Genomic DNA, 23,864 nt, shown 5'->3' on the forward strand with positions numbered 1-23,864 from the left:
TATCGATCCTGTAATAAACCAAAAATTAACAAAACGTCCGGTAAACCCGCCGAATTTCAAAAAATTTCAGCTATAAATTAAAAGTGACTTTATTGGCATTTGATGTATTTAGACCCGGATACCAAAAGTAACAAAAATGCTAATAAAGGGCAATATGGAAAAAGGCAGGCGACATATCCGCATGATTGGTTTGGCTGCAAGGGACTAATATTCACCACAGTCATTTTTTTGCATGGAAGCTGGTCGAATTTTTAATTAAAAAAAATTTACTATTTATTGGTTTCTTAAATAAAATTTAAAGGAGAATCATAAAAGGCTCCCTTATTAAAATATTACCTAAGGATTTCATTATAATTCGTACCATATGGCAACAATGATACTACTGTCAGTCGCAGGTCATCATATTTCTAACCTCGATTCAATTTTATTCGCTTATTGATCATCTATATGAATACCCTAATGCCCAAAGCGTTGTTGCCATAATTTATTTCTAGGTTCTATTTCAGAAATAAAGATTACCTGCGATAAACCTGATCATTAATTCTAATTATTTATAACATCTCCTATAGAGTATGAAGTGGTTTAATGTGAGTATAAATTTATGAAAACTTATTTCAACTTCCTATGTTTAGCATAATTAAATTAATCCATTAAGCAAGATTTTGTTTCAAAAACTCTTGTAAACATTTTTTATTTTTATCTCCAGACATCTTTAATTTAGAAAAGACTTCTCTATGTTCTAGAATCTTATCAATAATAAACGTAAATAGTTCAAGTATAAAAGGTGCAATTTCTTTGATTAATTCACTCTTTATATTATCGTGTCGTGGAGATTTTGTTTTTTTTATTAAGGCATTTAATTTATTTATATATGTATTATACTGTTGTTGCTTAATGTAATTATTTTTTATCTCTTAGCAAACTTTGATATAGTTTGCCCCTTTTTGAAATTAACACCGTTAATCCTAATGTCGTACAATTTTCGCTTTTTATAATTTACCTTGGTACAATCCAAAATGAAAGTTCTAATTTTTTATAAAAATATATTAAAAAAACCTTCAATAATATCTTTATCATATATTTCTTGCCATGATTCAAATTTCATTATTAATGTTTCACATTTCTTTAACTCTTTCTTTATTAAAAACATACATATTTTTCTCTATCTAATATGCTAACAAACAATACATAATGATCTGTAATAATTGCTTTAATGGCAACTGGGATTAATTTCGTTAAATTGTCTTTCATAATTTTTACAAATGCATGATCTATAGAGCTTTTCGAATTTATCGGAACTTGGGTGGGCCTATTTACTACAGAATGATATCCATATATTCGCTCAAAATATTTAAATATTCAATATTCTAGTATTTGCGTCTTTTATATAACTCAAAGATTCGAAAAATTTATCAGGGTGTGTAGCAGGAGTTCGATAAATCACAAGAAATTGATTTTTTTTACAAATTACTAACTTTTAATTAATATCATGGTTCCATCTTCTTACTGTTAAGTGTTATTGTAAACACAAGTAAAATTTTACTTGTGTTACTTTTTATGATTGACATTTTTAATATTACACCCAAATTTAACGGAAAAAAATTAAGCCGTTAGTGTCATCATAAAACAAAACTACGGCTTCACATTGACGAACTACGATAGTACGAGTTTTCTCTATTGCGTTGACTTGTTTGATTTTGGCGCGAAATTTGAAATTAAAGAATAAAGTTCTAAGCATAATTAAATACGATCTAAATGCCTGAAAGATGCTTTTGAGTACTGAAATATTTATTCCAAACATTTAAGTTATTCAAATGCCTGGAATAATTTTTTCTTTTAATTGCTAATACACCCAAATTTAACGGAAAAAAATTAAGCCCTTAGTGTCATCATAAATCAAAACTTTGGTTTCATATTGCCGAACTACGATATAGATATGTACTCTGTTTGCTGTTTAGGTTCTAGAGCTTTAGAGTAATAATATATAGACAATAATAAACAACAAAAAATATCTTTGATAAACTCTAAATGGTGGATTGTATCTTTAATTTTTAATTAATAATATACCAAAATTATTAAAAAACGTGACACTTGCGACACAAAGAAATCTATAGTTTCAACACGATGGTAGTGTTGCCTATTTTGCGAATCAGGTGCGTCACTACCTTGACCGGCAGTTTCCATTTCGGTGGATTAAAAGAGGAATTTTATTTCCTTGGCCAGCTAGGTCTCCGGACTTGACCTGTCTTGAATTTTATTTATTGGGAAGAGTTTTAAGATCTCGTTTACAACACACGACCAACAACATGACAAAATATGATCGAGAGAATTACAATGGTTATAAACAGCATATCCGTGGCGCAAATTGTAACTACTGTGTCGTCAACACAACAAAGGCTGTACTCAGAATGATTGTTTTTTGTTACTTGTTACCTCTTGTAAATTATCTTTCATATGACACCTTGTTTATTAAAATTGATTAAGTGTAGAATATTGAATAGCGATTTAAATCTGACTACATTCCTCCACCGGTATTATTGATGAAAATTTGTCTTAAACCGAATTTATAGAATATTTGCTTAGCTTTCCAATAAGGTTATTAAATTTATATCCTAATTTAGAAATTTTGTTTAAATTTTAAATTTGTGTTTTTATTTTGACAGCTTTTCGCAAAGTTAAAAATACTTTTGGTCGATTCCTCGTTGCCATTTTTGTTATGATTTTTCTCCTTGGGTTCTTGAGATATAGACCCTGTAGACCCTTAACCGAACACCCTGTATATTAATTCCCGGTGGAAAAAATCATGAGACACTTCGAACATCATCAGCCGCAAGCGATAAGTGCAGAAAACTGGTCTCCACCGTGATGCCCCTTATATCATAGCCCAACAAAGTGTGGACGTCAAACTCGCTAAATTATTATTATAATTACTTTTAATGCAGCGGTATCATGTTTCCGTGGACATGTTTATTGTTTTCGCGGCGTGGTTTAAGATACGGTCCCGCGTTTCTTTTTTGCCCGCTGACGTTAAAATAAGAAAACTCGCAATATTTTGCCAATGCTTTTATGCCCAGTATTCCCACACCGATTCGTCCATGATGCACCGTCTTGGATAATTTTTATGGGGGGTTTATTCTAAAAGTAAGAAGAAATAAATAAGTGACATTTTTATATCACTAAGTACTTTTCGCTATGTTCGCTGATAATCCAACTATGGATAAAGAATGGAACCTATATTCCTGATGATTGTCCTATTGATCTTGATTTTTTTTCGTTATCATTTTTCAGTGCTTATAAAGAATTTTAAACAGCTTTCAATATTAATGAAAGCAAAAAGATTTTATATATTTTTTCTGGATCTGTTCAAGGCCTTTGATACCATAAACCACAATATCTATAATAATAATAGTAACGTTTATTAAAAAACAATATACGTAATGTTTTACTTACTAACAAATACAATAAATAAAAAATACATTTTTAGAAATATCACTAGCACACAAGTACTTGCGCGTGATTTGTGGTTACATAATCCGGTAGATGTCAAATTTAGTTAATTATGTCCTTATTGGGTAAACAGGCTATAGCTGGGATAAGAAAGGTCATTTCAGAATATAATCAGTACAATATGTAACAGTATGTATACAGAGTGACCCAGTTCAAACGTCATTAATGTTAATACGTGATAGAGAATTAAAAAAGAAATAACCTTTTATCATAAAATTTTTCTCAGAAATGTTTAATAACAAAGATACCGGGTGTTACAGTTGAGAATAATTATTTATTTATTTATCATAACTCTTAAACTACCAGCCCAATTTTAATTAAATTTCGCACGCAGGTTATTATAGCAAAGTATCAATTACTGATAAATTCAATTTTTCAAAAAATTGCCAGTGGCATAACATATGGAGGGACTTGGTCCTTTTTTGTCTCAAATCTGCGAGGCGAAAAAATATTTTTTTATAAGAAGTCAACTACAGATTCTCCATTTAACTTGAGAAAAAAGTTACTCTTCTAAAATTATGATTTAAGGCACTGTTTTTAAAACATCTTACTTTAATTATTCAGAAATACCTGCTAAAACGTTGCAAAAATTTATAAAAAAGGGAATCAGGCTAAGATTTGTAAAAAAGTTGCATATAAAAGATGATCAAAAGTGACCTTAAGTCATTATTTTATTTGACAAGTTTAATTTAAGATTCAAGCCTAATTTCCTTATTTTTTAAGTTTTTGCAGCATTTTAACTGGCGTTTCTGTAAAATTAAACTGAGATATTTTAAAAACAGTGCCTTAAATCATAATTTTACAAGAGTAACTTTTTTTTCGAAATTAAATATAGAATCTAAGAGTTGACTTCTTATAAAAAAATATTTAAGCACTTTGCAGATTTGGGACACAAAAGTCCCTCCGTATGTTACGCCACTGGCATTTTTTGTTTAAATTGGCTTCATCAGTAATTGATAATTTACTAAAATAACCTGCATGCGAATTTTAATTAAAATTGAGCTGGTAGTTTAAAAGTTATGATAAATAAACAATTATTTATTCTTAGCTTTAACACCCTATATCTTTATAATTAAAGATTTCTGATTAAAATTATATAATGAAAGTCTATTTTATTTTAAATTTTCTATCGCGTATTAAAATTGATGACGTTTAAACTGGACCACCCTGTATATGTAAGTTGATATTTCAAAAGCGGTTTGAAACAAAAAGGATTCATTTAATGTATTTAAGAATTATTAAATCATTAAAAACTTCTCTATCCTTTAAAAATATCCAGTTTTTGGTTTTGCATCTAAAAGAGTCAAAGCTTTCAACCATCCTTATATCATTTAGAAGTATGTTTATACAGTTTTGGAGCATAATATTTTAAACTCCTTTGGTCATGAGTTTTACGAGTCGTGGTTGGATATGCCAACTTGTTTTGCCTATTAGATTAGCTTTGGTTAATATTTAACTCTATCGTATTTTTCTTTCTATATTTAAGGATATCTGAGCAACAAAGTTGACGCAAATCTAATATGTTACTGTCAGATAACAGGTTATTAGTGGGATATGTTCTATCTCTGCCAAAAAGGTTTTAAAAACCATTTTTTGTATATGTGTTTCAGAAACCCTTATATGCAATTTTTAGATATTTGGTAGTCAAATAGTCAATTAGTACATAAATTGTAAAAAAAGAATTGAAGTCGCTCTTTTGAACGACTTCATCGATATAAAGGTCCCATTTAAATAAATTGTCCATTTTAATTCTGAGATATTTAAAAGGTGTTGCTCCGGGTATTTCACAACCCTCAATCTTAATGTTGCCAAGCAAGCACATTTCTGTAACTTGCAAAAGACATATACTTAGTATCATATATTTAAAGTTTATGTATTGTATTAAAATCAGTGTTTCTATTATCCAGTTTTCTATTAATTAACTAAGTCGAAAACTTTGCTTAAAAGCTTAATTGACCGCCTTGAAGACATAGGTATCAGAGAAACAGAACTGCAATTACTTAAATCCGACTTAAAAGATAGATCACAAATAGTAAGTATAAATAGAAATTTCAATGAGGTACAAAAAGTCAAATATGAAATTCCTCAGGGCACCAAAATTGTTCTGGGACCAATACTATTTTTAATTTATATAAAAAAAATGTAGAAGCTGAATTAAATACCATAAAATATTGGTTTGACTAAATGCAACAATCAATTTAAGTGAGACTAAATACATTGCATTCAGTTGCGATAAAAGAAGCGATCCCCACTTTAAAGAAATCGTCAATAAAGTCAAGAAATACTAGTATTGATAATTTATCTATAAAGAAAGTAAATCAGATTAAATATTTATATAAATAATAGATAGATACCTGAAATAGGAATACCATATAAATAATGTGATTGAAAAACATTGTGTTTAGAAAATTGAAGAGTACACTTGGTATGTAACTAAAATTCGTATATCATGTCTTAGTTGGGTCACATCTACAGTGGTCGTGTTATCGTGAGCTACGTATTACCCAAAATAATGGCAACACCGCTTGGTTGCCGCTTGCAGGCGGCGGAATTTTTCGTTTTTATTTTTTGAACCGGGAGTCAGCTGACCTCACTTTGCTGTGTTATTGCACGTTGCATTAATAATTTTTGAGCGTTATTTTCATGTTTTTTTCACTATGGCTGTTTATACCCCTTCCGAAAGAGTTCAACTAATTAAATGGTTTTATGGAGGCAATTCGGCAGTACAATGTAGAAATTTGTTTTCAGTGACATTTGAGAATAGACCGATTCCTTGTGCAAAAACGGTTTTAAATGTGGTTACAAATTTTGAGACATCTTTTTGTCTTCAAGATTGTAAAAAATGCCACACAAAACGTCAAGAACCACCTGTTGAAGTGGTCCAGGATATAGAACGGCGGGAAGAAATGGTTTGCAGTACCCTAGAACTTGATTCGACACGGTCCACTAGAAGTGTTGGAGAGGAACTGGGAATGAGCAATAAAACTATTCAATAGCAATAAAGCTCGTATCTGGAAAAAATATGGGTACAAATGTTTCAAGTATTCAAAAACTCAGGAAATATTTCCTGAAGACCAGTGGCGAAGAATGGAATTTTGTGAAACTATGATGGAAAAGGCAAATGAAAACGAATATTTTTTTTAAAATATTTTGTTTTCTGATAAATCTTCTTTTCCATTACATAGCAAACAAAATCCTTCCATTGGTCGTTATTGGTCTCAGGAAAACGAGCACAGAAGTTTTCAGTTTCGTACCCAGTATCCTCAGAAATTGAGTGTTTGGGTAGGTATTTTGGGCGACAATGTTATAGAGCCATTTTTTATTGATGGCACTTTAAACGCCCAAAAGTACCTTGAGTTGCTGCAAAACTAAGTTATTCCTGCCATTCAAATCCTACCTTATGTAGACCTGGGATCGGTTTATTTTCAGCAAGATGGCTGTCCTGCTCATAACGCCGCTAGCGTAAAAGAATTTTTAACAAATACTTTTCCTAACTAGCCTTATTAGTGGGACTGGCGATATTAAATGGCCTCCTAGATCTCCAGATTTATCTCCAAATGACTTTTATCTGTGGAGTTACCTTAAGTTAAATGATATGTTGTTAAGTTTGTTTATTAGAGTTTTATTTCTGATTTTTTATTATATTTTTATCAGAGTTGATATTTTATTTTTTATTAGAATAGCGCTTTAATCTTCATTATGCAAAACACAGCATATTAAACATGTTAAGATTACAATTCTATGCGGGTTTTACACATTGTCATATCTGTAAAACCGGCAATAGAATAAATATTTTAAAAATGCCTGAATTTTCGCGTAATATTTTGAGACATTTTGTCGCCAAACGACGCAGCTCAAAAGTCAGATGTTTACTAATCCCGTCCTCGGGCCGGCCGGGACGGTGCTCTGTCGCAGGCCTCGTACACGCGGACGTTGCAAAATTTCGCCTCTATGCGGTTTTCTATAAGTAACGAACGAAAACACGATCTGTATAATCACAAGATAGGGAACTTACAACACACACATTAAACCTCTAGAAGTTGTAAAAAAAAATTGCTTGAAACGTATTTACAATAGACAACTTAAATAATGAACAAAAGACTGCTATATTGCTACAAACTTCTTATACCCAATATAAGCCAAATCATGAATTAGAAATAATTGACTAGGTACTATTACAAAATAAGATGTAGTCAATAAATGACAACTACGATACATAAAATATCTAAGAATTTAAATATAAAGATCAGGATGGTTTTTGTCTTTTCACATTTATCGTCAGCTTCTCAATGACTTAAAGCATGTTTGATAAACCGATTTTAGATGCTGTTTAAACGATAGCTATAAATAATTTAATCTTCATTACTATTTACCACCTTAAGTTTTATATTTTGGTTTTGGAGGATTTTATATAGGTAGTAATTCTTGTTTAATTCTTATTTTTAAAATTTTTTTGCTTGTATGATTTTTCAATTTGTTATAGAGGTGTAATACATTTTATTTATTATCTAGACATTTTTGTATTTAGCTCCGTCAATAACAATCCATTTAATATAGCAAATACCTTACCTATTTATATAATATGTTTTTTGAAATTTTATGTAAGAAAACCCGAAACTGGACTCTAAACTTCAGTGGTTTTTCAGTTTATTCTATATTTTTGTTTTAATATAAAATGATTAAAAATATTGTGAATTTGGAAATAAGTGATTCAGATTTGTATTTGTAGATGTATAGCTTAGATCGTTATTATCCATAATTTTTTGAAGAGCTTGAATACTAACTGGTCTATTTATAGTAATAGAACACTCTTACAGGATCATTTAAATTATTCATATTCTATGCTAAAAATTATTTTAATATATTGCGAAATCGGTATTAGTTCCGGAACTACAAGAAAAAAATGAAATACTTAACGGCTTTCTTTATATATCTCTCACGAAGAATTTTTAAAGTGATTTAGTAATCCTAAACAAACAAATATCAAAATTATTTTTTTTTTAATTAAAACATTATTATTTAGCTATACAACTAGCAATACATAAACAACTTACCGTTTTAAAGCACTTTAATTCAAATTTTATTATCCAGCTATTACCTTAATAACGATTTTCCCGGACAAAGATTAACTGACAAATAACAAAAATCTTTATAGTAATAGGAATCATATCCATTTAAGTTATGCAAGAAAATTAAAAATAAAGTACTAATTTTTCTGTGATCTCCTGACAACAATCTGCGTAAAAAATTCAATGTATTTTTAAAGAACTAAAAATTTTGCGTAAGTAAAAATAGAGAATATATATTGTAACTACTGAAAGTTAAAATAACAAATAACAAAGGTATTGCTTGACATGAAAGGTGCACTGAGATTTGCTAAAGGAGATGAAAGTTACTAAGTGAAGAGTTGGTATAATCTGAAATAAAGTGTGAACGCTGACAGGTCTAAAATGGAAACTGCAACGAGAACGGTTGTTAAATAAAGTAAATAGATTCATTTTAATTGCTCATGTAAAATGTACTATGTTACAAAACATATTTGGATTTTATGTGTTTCACACGTCCTCTAGCTTGTGAACTAAGTAAATATATTTTTTTATGCTTTCCAGGTCTTGAAATAAGAACTTCTTTCAATTAATCAATCTTAAGACTATAAAAAAATTGTTCTCAATTCTGTCCTAATTATTGGAACAGCTCAAACTTTAAAAGGCTTAAATTTCCAATAGTTGAAATCGTATCCATTTAAGTTATGCTTGCAAATTAAAATGATTACGATTAGGATATCCTTAAAATAATATAATAATTAATTATGCATATTCTTATTTTACTAAGCCATTAAATTCTTTAAAAATATAATTCAGTTTATTCTATTTTAAATTATAGATTAGAGGTAACTAGTTACATCTTTTTAAAATTAAAAATATTTATATTATTTAAATATTATTCTATAAATATTAAGAACTATGAAAAATAAAATTTAATTTTTATTAAAAATTTAATTTTAGGAAATTAAATTTGAATCTTAGACTAATAGAGTAATAAAAATATATATCAAAAGGTTTAAAAGCATTTTCGTGACCCAAGATTTTATCTACGCTAATGTTTATTGGATTCAGACTAAAAAAATACTGGGATTATTGAAAGTTGGTTGTTGTGATAAGGGATACATATAAAACATTACACTTTTCTTCAATGTATCTATATTTATTTATGATTTTTTACATTATTTATAAATGTAGCCAACTAATATATATTGTCTCGAGGATGACTATGTAGAGGTCAAAATTTAAACTCTAAAAAAGACAACACTATAATATGACTTTTTTATAAGTTTAGAAGGCAAACTAATTATAATTGCTGGAGCTAGTGGACTACTATAAATTAAATAATTTAGGCCTATTTAGTCAGTTTGAGTTTCAAAGAAGCATATTTTATATACTATATCTCAGCAATGAATGATGCACAAACTATATGAAAGAATTTTGCTGGAAATAATGTTTAAGTACCTAACTTATAGGAGCATATCTGTTACTGCACGAAAAACGCTGCGTTTCTTCAAAACAGTCTTATATAAGTTATAAAATATTATGTAGATTATTAAGTGTAATTCTTAATATTTTTTGTTCAACACTTTTTGCTATAGAATGTCAAATTAGGGTTAAGTCAAAAAAATAAAAGTTCTTTTATTTAGGATAGGCTAAATGATGAAATCTTAATGATTGGTGTTACTAAGATTTAAAGTACAGTTTCCATTGAAGATTATTGTTTTTTCAGCAACCAACTGTTTATGTTATAAAAAAATATATTCACTTTAGTCAAGATTTCAAGAATTGTAAAAAGAAAAATATATTTAGTAATTTTCTAAAAACCTTACAATTATAGGCACATTCTTGAAAAAATTGTCCTTTATCAAAAAATTAAAAGCAAAAATCTGACCCATCTTGTAGTTTAAAAACCAAAAAACGTCTTTATTTTTTCGAATGTAACTTTTAAATAATTATTATGAACGCTATCCTTATTTATTATATTACGCTTATTTTCTAAATTAACACTTTTTTTTATATAGATTAATAATATAAATAGATTAATATTTACTAGAAATGTCTTTTCTTTTATGCTTATTTATTCATTGTCTAGCCTTGGCTTTATTATACATAAAAAACGAACTATATTTTTTTTAATGAAAACTTTTTTTCTACTTGTCTTTATAATATAGTCGTTAATTAGTTAATTGAATCCTTTTAAAAGATGATTAACGGGAGCAGAAAAAGCAGAAGCAGCAGCAGCAGCTTTTAGTAAAGGTAGTGAAATGACGTCTGTGTGGCTTTTACTTCATTAAGATTCGTTAATTAGAAATCGGGCAGATGGATGATTCGTTTAATTTATAAATGGGCCGAGATTTAAAAAGAGATCCCGAGATTTAAAGTATAAAAGGTATGCTCGCATCATTTTTGGCCTCTTTGGCAAGCATTTAAAAGAATACTTAATAGAGTGCCATAATTTACAAACTTTCAAAATAAAAAGATAAAAAACATAAGCATCAGGAAGGCGAAAAAAATATTACGCAATTAGTTTCAGGTTATAAAATCAAAAGGATTTTAACCCAAATATTTATAACTGCCGGCATAATTATGTACGATTTCCAGTAATTTTATAATACCTTACATTAACGCGCTGACATTACGAAGTCCTGTAAATCTTGTCTTTTCAAACAATGCTCGAAAATCGGGCCTGTCTTAGATCAAGATTTTAATTAGGATCGCAATCTGCTTTATTTTTGGCTTTTATTACCAAAGCGTTTTGTTGCGGTTCTCGCTCGGTTTCGTAATGCAGACTTTAAATATAATTTGTATGTAAGTGATTCTTACAGGTGCTTCACCTGAATAATATTAATATATTCTAATTGTTTATTTATAATAACATGTTTTACTTCAAGGGTTTCCGGTTGACTTGTAAAGGATATACAGGGTGTTTCAGAACTATTGGATCAAACTTCTAGGAGTTGTTCAGTGCAACAGTAGAATCCATTTGAGTATAGGCACCCATATCCGGAAATGTGTCACTACGCCACTACGGCCCTAAGACGCGTTTAAATTTAGAAACAATATTAATTATCTAAATAAAATCTGATGCATTTATTTTTACCTTTTGTATATGATACCATCACAATAATTGTTCAAAATGCCTTCCTCCATTCTCAATACACCGATTTAAACGCCGCACATGATTTCGCCGGACTACACTAAAAATTTGATCCTCGTTTTTAATGATTTCAAATGCTGCTGTTATTCGTCCAATTAAGTCTAGCTCTGATTCTACTGGTGTTTTGTAGACTAAAGACTTTACATGTCCCCACAAGAAAAAATCGAGCGACGTGAAATCGGGTGACCTAGGAGGCCAAGAAACTGCTCCACCTCTGGCAATCCAACAGTACCCAAACCGCTGAGCCAAATACTCGTGTACTTATACAGCAAAGTGAGCCGGCGCTCCATCATGCTGAAACCACATTTGCTGTTTAACGTTTAGTGAAACATTTTCAAGGAGTTCTGGGAGAACTTCCTCCAAGAAACGCAGATAAATAGGTCCTGTTAACCGTTCCGGTAGAAGGTATGGCCCAATTAAATAATCATTAACAATACCTGCCCATACGTTGATAGACCAACGATTCTGATGTTTTCTTGGAAAAAAGTATTTTCTTCGTCCCAAACATGGCTATTCCTACTAATAAAAATACTGTCTCTTGTGAAAGAGGCTTCATCGGTCTACAAAACATATCGTAAAAAATTTGGTTGTGCAATGATGTGATCCAGAAGCCATCGACAAAATTGAACTCTAGGATGATAATCGGCTGCAGATATACCTTGAACTTTCTGGAAGTGGTAAGGATGGAGTTGTTGCTCGTGTAGTACCCGCCAGACAGAAGCGTTACTCGTATTCATATTCTTAGCGACGTCACGTGTGCTATTTGATGGTTCATCGGCAACTCGCTGAAGCACCTCTTCTTCAAATTCGACCGTTCTTACGGTTCGAGCAACACCAGTATCATGCATCTTGGTCTTAAACATGCCTGTCTCAGCGAGCCGCCGATGAACCGCAATAAACTTTTTGTATCCAGGATGCTGTCGTTCGGGATAACGTTCATGATACAACCGCGATGCTCTTGGTGCATTGCAGTTTGTATGCTCCGTATGCCAAATGTATATCCGCCAATTCTTGATTGGTAAAGTTTTCCATTAGCAATAAATGTTTAAAAATTGTAAGCTATAAAATTTTTAAACATGACATTGAGAATTGACATTGATAAGCGTTGATTTTAAACAATTGTTGTTATGGTATCATGAACAAAAGCTAAAAATTAATGCAGCAGATCCTATTTAGGTAATTAATGTTTTTTATAAATTTTAACGCGTCTTAGGGCCGTAGTGACGTATTTCCGGACATGGGTTCCTATACTCAAATGGATTCTTCTGGTGCACTGAACAACCCCCAGAAGTTTGATCCTATAGTTCTGAAACACCCTGTATAAAGCTAGAATAGCATCACAAAATTTCTTTTAAAATTACTTTAAATCAAATAGAAAATAGCATAGAAATAGCTGATTTATGTAAACAAATTTAATTTAGCATTGTCCACCAAATATTATCCTAGACTATTTAAGTCAGCAATTGTAAAACATATATTTAAAAAATGGTTTAAATTGCCGACCAATAAGTTTAGTGTCAAATTTGTCGCAAAAAAATCTGAAAAAATCTTGTTGCCGCTACTTGTACATTGTACCATATTACAGATACATCTGCAAATGATGCCTAAGGAAGGATATATATCAGTCAAATGACACATTTAAAAAGAGTGCTTTTAATAATGTGTGTCATAAAAAGCTTTTGCGAAAGCTAAAAAGTATTGGAATCTGTGAAACTACACCTGAAGTTATAAAGAAGACAAGTTATATAGATAGAAAATATAAATGGCAAAATTGGGTCATTTGCATATAGAGAAAAAACTTCGTTTACAGTTAAAGAATGATCGATTAACCTAATCAAAAATTTAGAGTAAATAGGCGCCAATGAAATAATCTGATTGTCGCAATGAAAATGGTCTAATTGGAGCTAAAAACCCCACCTGAGAGTATTGAGAATTTAAAAAATAGAATATTTCAAGAATGCAGAGAAATTAGCGGGCAGACCCTTGCCAATGTTCGTAAGGAGTTTAAAAATAGGCTTTTTTATTGTCTTGCTAATAACGGCGCGCATTTTGAACATTTAATAAAATAAATTTGTTAAACTAATTAAATTTGTTTTTCTACCCTACCGATTTACACTTTAATTGCTTCTTGGTCAATCAATTTTATTTTTTTTTACAACCGTTGATAGCATAATGAATGCCCTTTAAAATAATGTACCACACCATGGGGTAGCCATTTGACATACCAAAGTGTGGCGTAAATAAAATAATCATTATTTTTAGACATTTTCGCTAACTATTTGCTTACACATTTATTGATTTAATTTTTTTTGTACCGTTGTGAGTGGTGAGGAGGTGATTGACAGAACTTCAGTAAATCCATAATTAAACGTGTTTTTTTTTTATTTTTTTTTAAAGATTTAACGTCGCTCGATTTTTTCTTGTGGGGACATGTAAAGTCTTTAGTCTACGAAACTCCAGTAGAATCAGAGCTAGACTTAATTGGACGAATAACAGCAGCATTTGAAATCATTCAAAACGAGGATCAAATTTTTAGTGTAGTCCGCCGAAATCATGTGCGGCGTTTAAATCGGTGTATTGAGAATGGAGGAAGTTATTAACGGTGGATCGTTTTGAAATGAAAGCACTGTATAAGTAGCTATAATCAATAACAAAAACTTTGATATATTAAACTATCATTATTCTAAACGGTATTGCAGGTTATAAATCGTCCTATAAGAATAAAATGATATAAACTTTCACATTCTAAATATAATTCTCGTGTTTTTTTTTATAAATTAATAAATGTATGTCTATGAAAAGATTTTAATAATTTAATGATATTAAGAACTGTTTCGATATTTTTTTTCAAAATCTCTCATGAAAAACAAAAAACTTTCCTTTATCACCATATATGAATAATGACATAAATTTTATTAAAACTATGACTATTTATTTAGGAAAGATTAAATGTATAAAAAGACAATAATATGTAACAAGTATATAAGTTTATTTAAACTAAAAGTGTCAAACAAATACTCAAAAAAGAACGAAAACTGTCTTAAAAATATGTTAAACTATATTATACTAATAGAGTGACCTTTCGGATATGACCTTGTCTTGTTTCTCAAATTTTCAAAATATTGTTTAGTAATAAAAGGCTCGTCAAAGGCCTAAAATAAAAGAAAAATATGCATAAGTAAAGTTACTATCAGTATTATTCATATAATAGATTTGTAAACAAAGTAATTATAAATTTAGAAGTCTAAAAAAATAGAGTTTGTTAAATTTTCAGAGTAAAATTTAATTTTGTGAATAAATAATTTTTTTGGTTATTCATAAATTTACCAAAAATTCTTTTACAACTTATAGATATCACAATCTAGCTTGTTACTATTGTGAAAATAAAGTCAACTTAGACTAACTCTCATAAAAAAACTTTCAGCAATTTCCCTACTTGTTGGTCTCCAGTATATTCCTTTCTTGCTTGTTTTATTATTTGTTGGTTTAAATATGTATGGCAAAACCATAATAGTTCGCAGAGTTGAATCTGTAAGAAAACTTTAAATTATTATCAGGTATCTAGTAACTCTTTGAGTACTTATCAATGCAAAACACATTTAGTGCAACAAGTGGTACAAAATATGATATAAAAACTTACCTTGGTAATCAAACTGTTGCAGCTCGATTGTTCGATCTTTGATTTCCTTCAGAATCTCTTTTGACACAACAGGCCACGTTTGGTATATTATGTCTATACATTCAGAGAATCTTAGATTAAAATCAATTTCTTTCTAAAAAAATATTAAAGGTTTACAAAAACATGGTATTCTATTTGGTTTCATCTTATAGACTATTCCTTTGCAAATAGGTAATATGTTGCTAATGAACATTTTTCTTCAAATTACAAAAATTACAAAGATTTTCTAAAAGTACAAACAAAGATTAAATGAAAGCATTACTTACGAGGTCGTCGTCATTGTTCTGGCCTAAACACGGGTACTTTGTCAACATAAATGCGACAAGGATTTTGGACTAGTTCAGCAAAAGTCGCGTGTGGAACTTCCAAATGAATGGGCTGAAGTTTTCAAAGCTGCACGAACCAAATCTTTTTGATGTTAGGGAAATCAATTTCGATTTTTTTAAATGCTGGACTACACATTTTTCTACACTTTACAAAAATAAGTGTCCACTGAAGATCCAGCCCATACGTGAACTAAAAGTCGTTAAAGATCATCCCAGGCTTGTCTACCATCGATCAACATGGAATGGTATGTTGAAATCGGCTGTTTTGATGGAACCGAAGAAAAAATTTATCAATAATTTACCAAACAATTTGTTCGAATTACCAGGCCAATTATACAAAGGTACCTAACTATACACATAATATTATTTTCCAATGTTAAGGATGTTTTATCTATTTGCAGGACTACTACCTCAACACTAGCCAAGTACAATGACCTGCAGTGCTTAATGAAATTCTGTCACTAGAAAATATTTCTCTATATTAAAACATACCAGAAATGTCAAAGACAAGACTTCCTTTCCAAAAGCTTCGTGTGTAAGAAGCGCAAAAAAAGTGTTGAAAAAAAATTAAATTTTTTCTGTATCTTTCCCAATTAAATGAGAAATTCGAATTAACCTTTACTGTTTTGCTTTAGAATTGCTTATGTATAAAAAACTGATGATACCACAATACTATAGTGAAAATATGTGATATTCCCCCTTCTTGTTCGTTACAATCTGTACTTTCTTCTTCTTTTTTGCTCTAAAAATTTTTTTAAATGGAATTTCATTAATATTATCTCAATTCCAATCCCAAATAGACATAAAAAACTAAATCCATTAATACGTTCAATACAAAGTAATAAAATAATAAGTTATTGGGTTTTAAAATAAAAAATTGATTTCCTGAAAAGCAACGATTTTTGACATTCCTCCTTTTTAACCTGTACCCTTCAAGTATCTTAACTAGCTTTTGTCGAAGATCATTATTACGGAGTTAGTGCGGGACCGTTTCCCCTTCTGCATACCCATTGTCTACAGTGGTGCCAACACTGCGTAGTTGCGTTACGGGATACGCAGATCATTTGCGGTAACAATTTATAGCAGTTGTTCTATACCTGCAATCGAAGTTTTAGGCAACCATAATCGTTCTACTTCTTTAGTTATAATCAAACGATTTTTATCGTTACTATTTTATGACCATAATAGAATATTATCATTAACCGTAAACAAACTAAAATCAATCGAACTATTTGATTGTTGCAATTTCAATTATGTGTTGACAATAATGTGTTTTTCAATTAGATGATTTTCGCCATCTTAATACAATTGAGTAGATTAGTGTAATCGGAAAATTTAATTGTCTTTAAAAAATAGATCCAATCGAAGACAAGTTTTTTGGGTGCAGATGACACCGTTTACCACCCAAAGGGTGAAACATAGAAAGAGGTGAAACAAAATATAAAGAATCATATAATAAAAGTTTAACACTAGTTAGACACAAATCAATTATCTATTAACAAAGATTACTGACAATATACGATTTATGATGAAACTTAGACGAAAAGCCCTCACGAAGTATAAAAAACTAAAAACTGCTGCGCTTAATGAATACAAAGAAATTAGGAATTTTGTAACGGGTGCAGTACGTAGCGAAAAGAAAGCCTACTTGAATGAACAATTTAAATCAAACCCTACTTGTTTTTGGAAAACATTGAATTCTCTTAACATAACATCTAAAGTTTCTCCTTCCACAATTATTAGCGATTCTCGAAACGCACCTGATGGACTTAATTCTTTTTTTATTAATAGCATTCCCAAGGTAAATATGGTATGCACTAATAATGGCCTTAAAACTAAGTATACCAATAAAGTACACCCTAATGTTAAGAAACTATTTCAATTTAAAGAAATTTCTGAAAAGCAAGTTGAAAAAATAATTTGTAGTATAAAATCTACTGCAACTGGTTCTGATGGCATAGGCATTAAAATGATTTCACTTTTAGTTCCTTATTTAACACCCTATATAACTTTTATAATTAATAAAGCACTTGTATTATCAAAATTTCCATCTAAATGAAAGAATGCTGATTTACTGCCCATCCAAAAAAATAATTCGCCTACGGAATTTTCTCATTATCGACCTATAAGTATATTGCCAACCCTTTCTAAAATATTGGAAAAGGCCATGTATATGCAATTAAATGATTTTTTTAGAATTTATTTTCATAATTCCTATTACTCAGTCAGGGTTTCGATCGCAGCATGGTACCACGACAGCACTATTGCATGTATGTGACGATATTTTTAGTGCTTTGGATAATAGAGAGGTTACTGCATTAGTGCTGCTGGACTATAGCAAAGCGTTTGATACTCTGGATCACTCTCTTCTTCTTACCAAACTAAAATATTTTGGATTACACGAGTCGGCGCTGAGTCTACTTTGTGATTACTTAAGTAATAGAAAGCAAAGAGTGCGCTTAAATTTCACCTTTTCAGAATATTTAAATATTAATCAGGGAGTTCCTCAAGGCAGCATTTTGGGGCCACTACTATTTTCGATTTATACTTGTAATTTTTCTGAATTCCTGCAGAACTGCAAGTCTCACCAATATGCAGATGACGTCCAACTCTACTCAGCTTTTCCGATATAATACTGGCTTAGCACGCATTAATACCGATTTAAATCAAATTGTACAGGTGTCTAATTTTCATGGGCTGGCTCTCAACGGTACTAAATTTAAACTATTACTTTTTGGAATGCCTAAATCTTATCATTTAAATTTAAATGTTATTATCGATGGAAATATTATACAACCATCTGACTGCGAAAGAAACCTAGGCATTCTTGTTGATAATCAGCTTAATTTTGTAAAACAAATTTCCAGTATTTTACAAAAAGCCTATTATAAATTGAAAATTCTATACATGCATAAAGATATTTTATCTTCTGATGTTAAACTCAAATTAAGTGATTCGTTGGTTCTCTCTTTAATTAGCTATGGTAGTGTACTCTTCTGGCCAGCTCTTGCTCAAAAGGACAAGTTAAGCCTACAAAAGCTACAAAATGCTTGCCTAAAGTTTTGCTACAATAGAAGAAAATTTGATCACGTCACCCCGTTATTTCTTGCCTCTGGCTGGTTGAATTTGGATGAACGTTATAAAATCAATATGGCTGTTCTTGTTTATAAGGTACTCCATAATAAACTTCCCCAATATCTATATGACAAATTATCCAGTCATAACAGCATACATAGCCGTGAAATGCGCCACTCTGCAAACCTTTTGATACCAAATCATAGAACTTCCAAATTCCAAGGGTCTTTCAGTTATAGTGCGGTAAAGGTATATAATTCATTGCCAAATAACCTTAAAGCTAAAACCTCGGCTGTCTTATTTCGAAAAGCTGCCAAATCTTACTTTTCTAACACTGCGAACTAATAACTAAAATATATTTCATTTAATTTTAAGTTATATCACTAATTACTTACTTATTACTTTTTTGTTTCTTTTATAAAGTAGATATAATTATAACTATTTTAATAATGAATTACGTCATGTGATGTAAGCAAAATTCTATTTTAGGCTTCTTATAATCTTAGGCTTCTCTTCTTATTTTTTTTCTGTATGTTCTTCATAATGTTTAAAACCTATTCAATTTATTTATTATTTACATTGTTATGCTTTCGTATCTTAAGTTAGCAGTGCGGTTAGATAGAGTAGCCCCAGGCTAGATCTCGCCGCATTTTTGATTAATAACTTTTGTAACTATTTTCGTAATATAAAGGCATTTATTATTATTATTATTATTATTATTATTATATAACACAACACACACATTGTTTCATTCTCTAGCTATGTTACCGGTCTCCTATAAGATTCCAAATTTCTATTTATCTTGAAAACCTTTTTACTACATTAAGGTATTACAAAGGAGACAACTATACAACTGACTTACGTTACGAAAAATAAATTATAAGAAAAACTCTTGAGAGTCAACTCAAAAGAGTCTTGACTATCCAGACAAAGCCTATACATAACGTCACAATGACTAAAATGTGACGATATCAAAGAATCAGATATTTCAGGTTTAATATTTTGACTAAGGTTATATCTATCAAAATAAATGGATTTTGATTAAAGCCTAATTCCTTTAGAATTTTTAATACATTTGACTCAAGAATCTTAGTTATCTCTAAACTCTTAGTGATTTCAATAACCTGAAACGCTAAATTCCCAATAGATAACGAAAATTTATCGGACCTATTATTTATCTGGATTTATTCCCAAAACAAATAACTAGACATTTTCAAAATTAGATTATAATGGTCCAGATAAATTAGTCGATTTAAAAAAAAAAATGGGTACAAATTCACATTTATGACTTTCTTAATACCGTCTAATACTAAATAACTCATTAAGTTAAAACAGTAAATATCAAGCAACTATATTATATACACTATAAATTTATAACAAACAATAATGCAACACACTTGTAACATATTTACTAATAAATTAACAACATTCATAAAACTATTGTATATTTAAATTATTATTTACTCAATTAGCCGTTTAATCTTACTATCTAATTAAGCCTTCACCCTGCATATCAAAATATTTTACAACATTATCATCGAAATCAAAAACCGTGAAGAAAAACCACGTTAAATTCATGAGGCACGCATTCTAATTGTATATCTGCCTCCACTTGTCCAAAACAAAATTTATCGCTCTAATTTTCATAATTTAGGCATATTACTTATTCTTATTTAAATGACCTGTCCGTTTGCAGCATTAATGTTTAAACATGTCCCATATTTTATAAGCTTAACTGTTAAATAGCGGAAATATTTTATTATAATGATAAAGCGTTGGGGAATATACGGACATATTTAGTCCAGTTGATTTTTGGGACTGACAAGACTATATGGTTTTTAATACATAGCAGCTGAATAATTTTATTTCATTTATAAATGTACATAATAAATTAAAATTTAAATCCTTAAGATGAACTAAGGCATTCAAAAAAGTTATTTCCCATATAACCGTTGTATGGTAAACTCGAAAACTGTCAGGACTTTACAGACGTTATCCACAAAGGGGGTTAATAATTAAGGAGCACTCTGACACGGTCCAGTCGTGTAGGACTTCCCGATCTACAATATTTAATAATGTGTCTTTTTAGTTTTAGACGTATAAAGCAGCTTTACAGGGGTCCGAAAACTGACGACAGGCATTAATGAAATGAACCTTGTCCAGAGGAATGACAAAAAGGCACAGGAGAATTTTAATATTTATGCCAAAAAATTCCTGTGGGATTATTTCTTTGGAAAGGCTTTTATGTACGGGAAATCTCACTGATCTTAAAGCTAACATTTATCTTGTTGATATAAGAGAAACAATTTTTTTACTGTGGCTTTATAATGAATTTAAATATTATTAACACATCAATGTTGTAATAGAGTAAATCATTTACTCGCTATTTTCAAATTAAGAAAACTTTGAAATTAGCAAAGGAATACGTATTATTTTAAATATTTTATCATACCTATGCTATAAATTAAAAAAAAAACTGTTTTGGGTTAAAATCACTGTCGAGAAAAAGTGTTCTAAGTAAATTTAGTTTTATTTATTTAATTATAAAATATCGAAATGAGAAACAAACATTCTAGATCAAGGAACCTTGCCAAGATTGTTAAATTCAATAAAATGTTAAATTTGTAATTTCTATTGTAATGCTTAGAATATTATCAGTATTTTGATAGGACAGAGATAGTAAAAAAAAAATTTGATTATGCGTCTTCAGGTAAAAGCAAGTACTCAAAAAACTCTCAAACTAATAAGGGATTAACGTTCACTTTGTAGTTTGACAACATTTAATTATAACTTATCTTCAAGCTTTCACATTTTAAGCAATAATCCGTACCAAACAGAACTAATAAAAGTAAGAGAACAAAAAGCAATTTCTAGCAGTAATCCTCGACAGTCCTTATCAGCAACTTTTCTCGATGATAAACAATGGCAATATGTCCGAATGCTGAAGAGAAGCTACATCTCAACCGTAGAGATTAAAGGGGCGGGGTGCCTGGCGGCAGCCACCAGATAACGACGTAAACTAATCCAAATAACAACATTAAATACGACTCCAATTTGCCGCACTGTGGATTTGGAACAGTTCGTCGTTCGCCGCAAACCTCACTTCCCTCTTGGACACCTTAAGAATCTGTTTCTGGCAGTCGGGTACAATGGAACGGTTTCACAAGGTATTTACATAAATTGAATTTTACTTATTACATAATTGAAAAGTGTTTATAGGCTTAAGAATTTTTAGCTTTTTCTTATTATCAGCAAAATAGAGTTGGGTTAAAACTACTTAAGCTTACAGTAAAATTTAGTTATTCTGCTTATGGTGTCTAAATCATATTATTAAAAAAAAAACCTTTTAGCTTAATAGACATAATTTTACAATAGCAAGATATAAGATAAACCTGAGAAATACGTCAAAATAACATACAATGATTAAAATTATAATATAAGTATTCAGTATTCCAATATTTAAAACAAAACTTTCTTGGTATCCATATAGGTATATTTAAAACCTAATTTAAACAAATAATACCAACAATATTACAATATTACAATATTACAATATTAAAATATATTAATTCAAATTTACAAAATATAAATCGTTCAATAGCAAATAGATAGCAATACGATAGTCTGTATTGGTACAATATCCTATTAACAAAATTACCTTAATATTATTGTAGCGTCTATGACGGAATGGAACATTTCACTAGACCGTTAGCTTGGCCTGTATCGAAATTTCCCATCCCTCGACCTGTGTGGCAGTTTTCTGTTATTTAGTATAAATAATTAAAATGAAACCTTATCATAACATTAAAATAATCTATATAACACTGTATGATTTATTAACCAACACTGTATGATTTATTAAATTTTTGCTCGACTTTTTAACTATTTCCCAATAATATAAATTTTGTTACTTTGGTGTTTTAATTTAAATAAAATTTTGTTTTTTAAAACATTGCGTCGCTCGGCTCAACATCTGCGCAAATGTAACTGGCGCAGTCAGCAACGCAAAAATGGTTTCTTTTAAGAATTTACTCAAAAGAGGTCCTACAATGATAACATGAAGACCAAGAGCCAGATGATGCCGATCTAGGATGGATTTTTGCTCAAATAGTGTCAATCCAGGGTAACTATTCCAGAATATTGTTGAACACTAAAGGACTGAAAGAAAAGACAGAAAAAAAAAATGAAAACTGCACTCGAGTAAGTCGGACCGAATAAAGAGGTCAACCCAACTAGTTATATATATTTATCGTTTACCTAATTTTTTTTTGATAATTTATATTTATGTATGCAATTTTTTTGTCTTTTTTTTTATTATCAATATATTTTTCACATGTCTAAAACTTGCTAAAATCGGTCCATTTGAAGATATTAACGTAGATTCGTTTATCAAATCATTAACCACTTTAAATTTAAGTTTAAATCAAAATATACCAAAGACTGCAATGGCTCTACCAGATTATCAACTTGTAATCAATGTAGTTCCAATTTCCAAATTTGGTGACAATCCAAAATTATTAGTCAGATTTATTGGTGTAGTAGAAAAATTATTAAAAGCTTTTTAAGATATAAATAATTGAAATGGTTTCGTAAATACATAACTTTTTATTGTACAACTTATTAAGTAAGTTCACTGCGAACAGTGACTCTTATTAAAGATGTCTTATTAACAACATTTTCTGATCAAAGATCAACAAATTGTTTTATGAATTAATTTTAATGAATTTGACTAAGAACATGTTTAAATGGTTTACCGGATGATATACAATTTGTCACATGATTTAAAAAATCGAATTCACTAGAACAAGCTTTGGAAATTGTTTGTGAGATAAAAGTTTTTATTTATTTTATAAATACTTAATGAAACATAACATTTAAACACATACACAATCATGTAGATAAAATAACAATTTATTCATTTCCTATACACCATAACAAATCAGTTCATCAAAATAATCAGTTTTCCCAACAAAAAGGAAATTTTTCAAATCAACAAAAATTTCCCAGATCAAAAAATCCATCCCAAGCTAATTAAAGATTTGGTTTAACTTTCATCAATTAGCAAGAAATCAGTC

Source organism: Anthonomus grandis, chromosome 13, assembly GCF_022605725.1.
Source record: "Anthonomus grandis grandis chromosome 13, icAntGran1.3, whole genome shotgun sequence".
NCBI classification, from domain to species: Eukaryota; Metazoa; Arthropoda; class Insecta; order Coleoptera; family Curculionidae; genus Anthonomus; species Anthonomus grandis.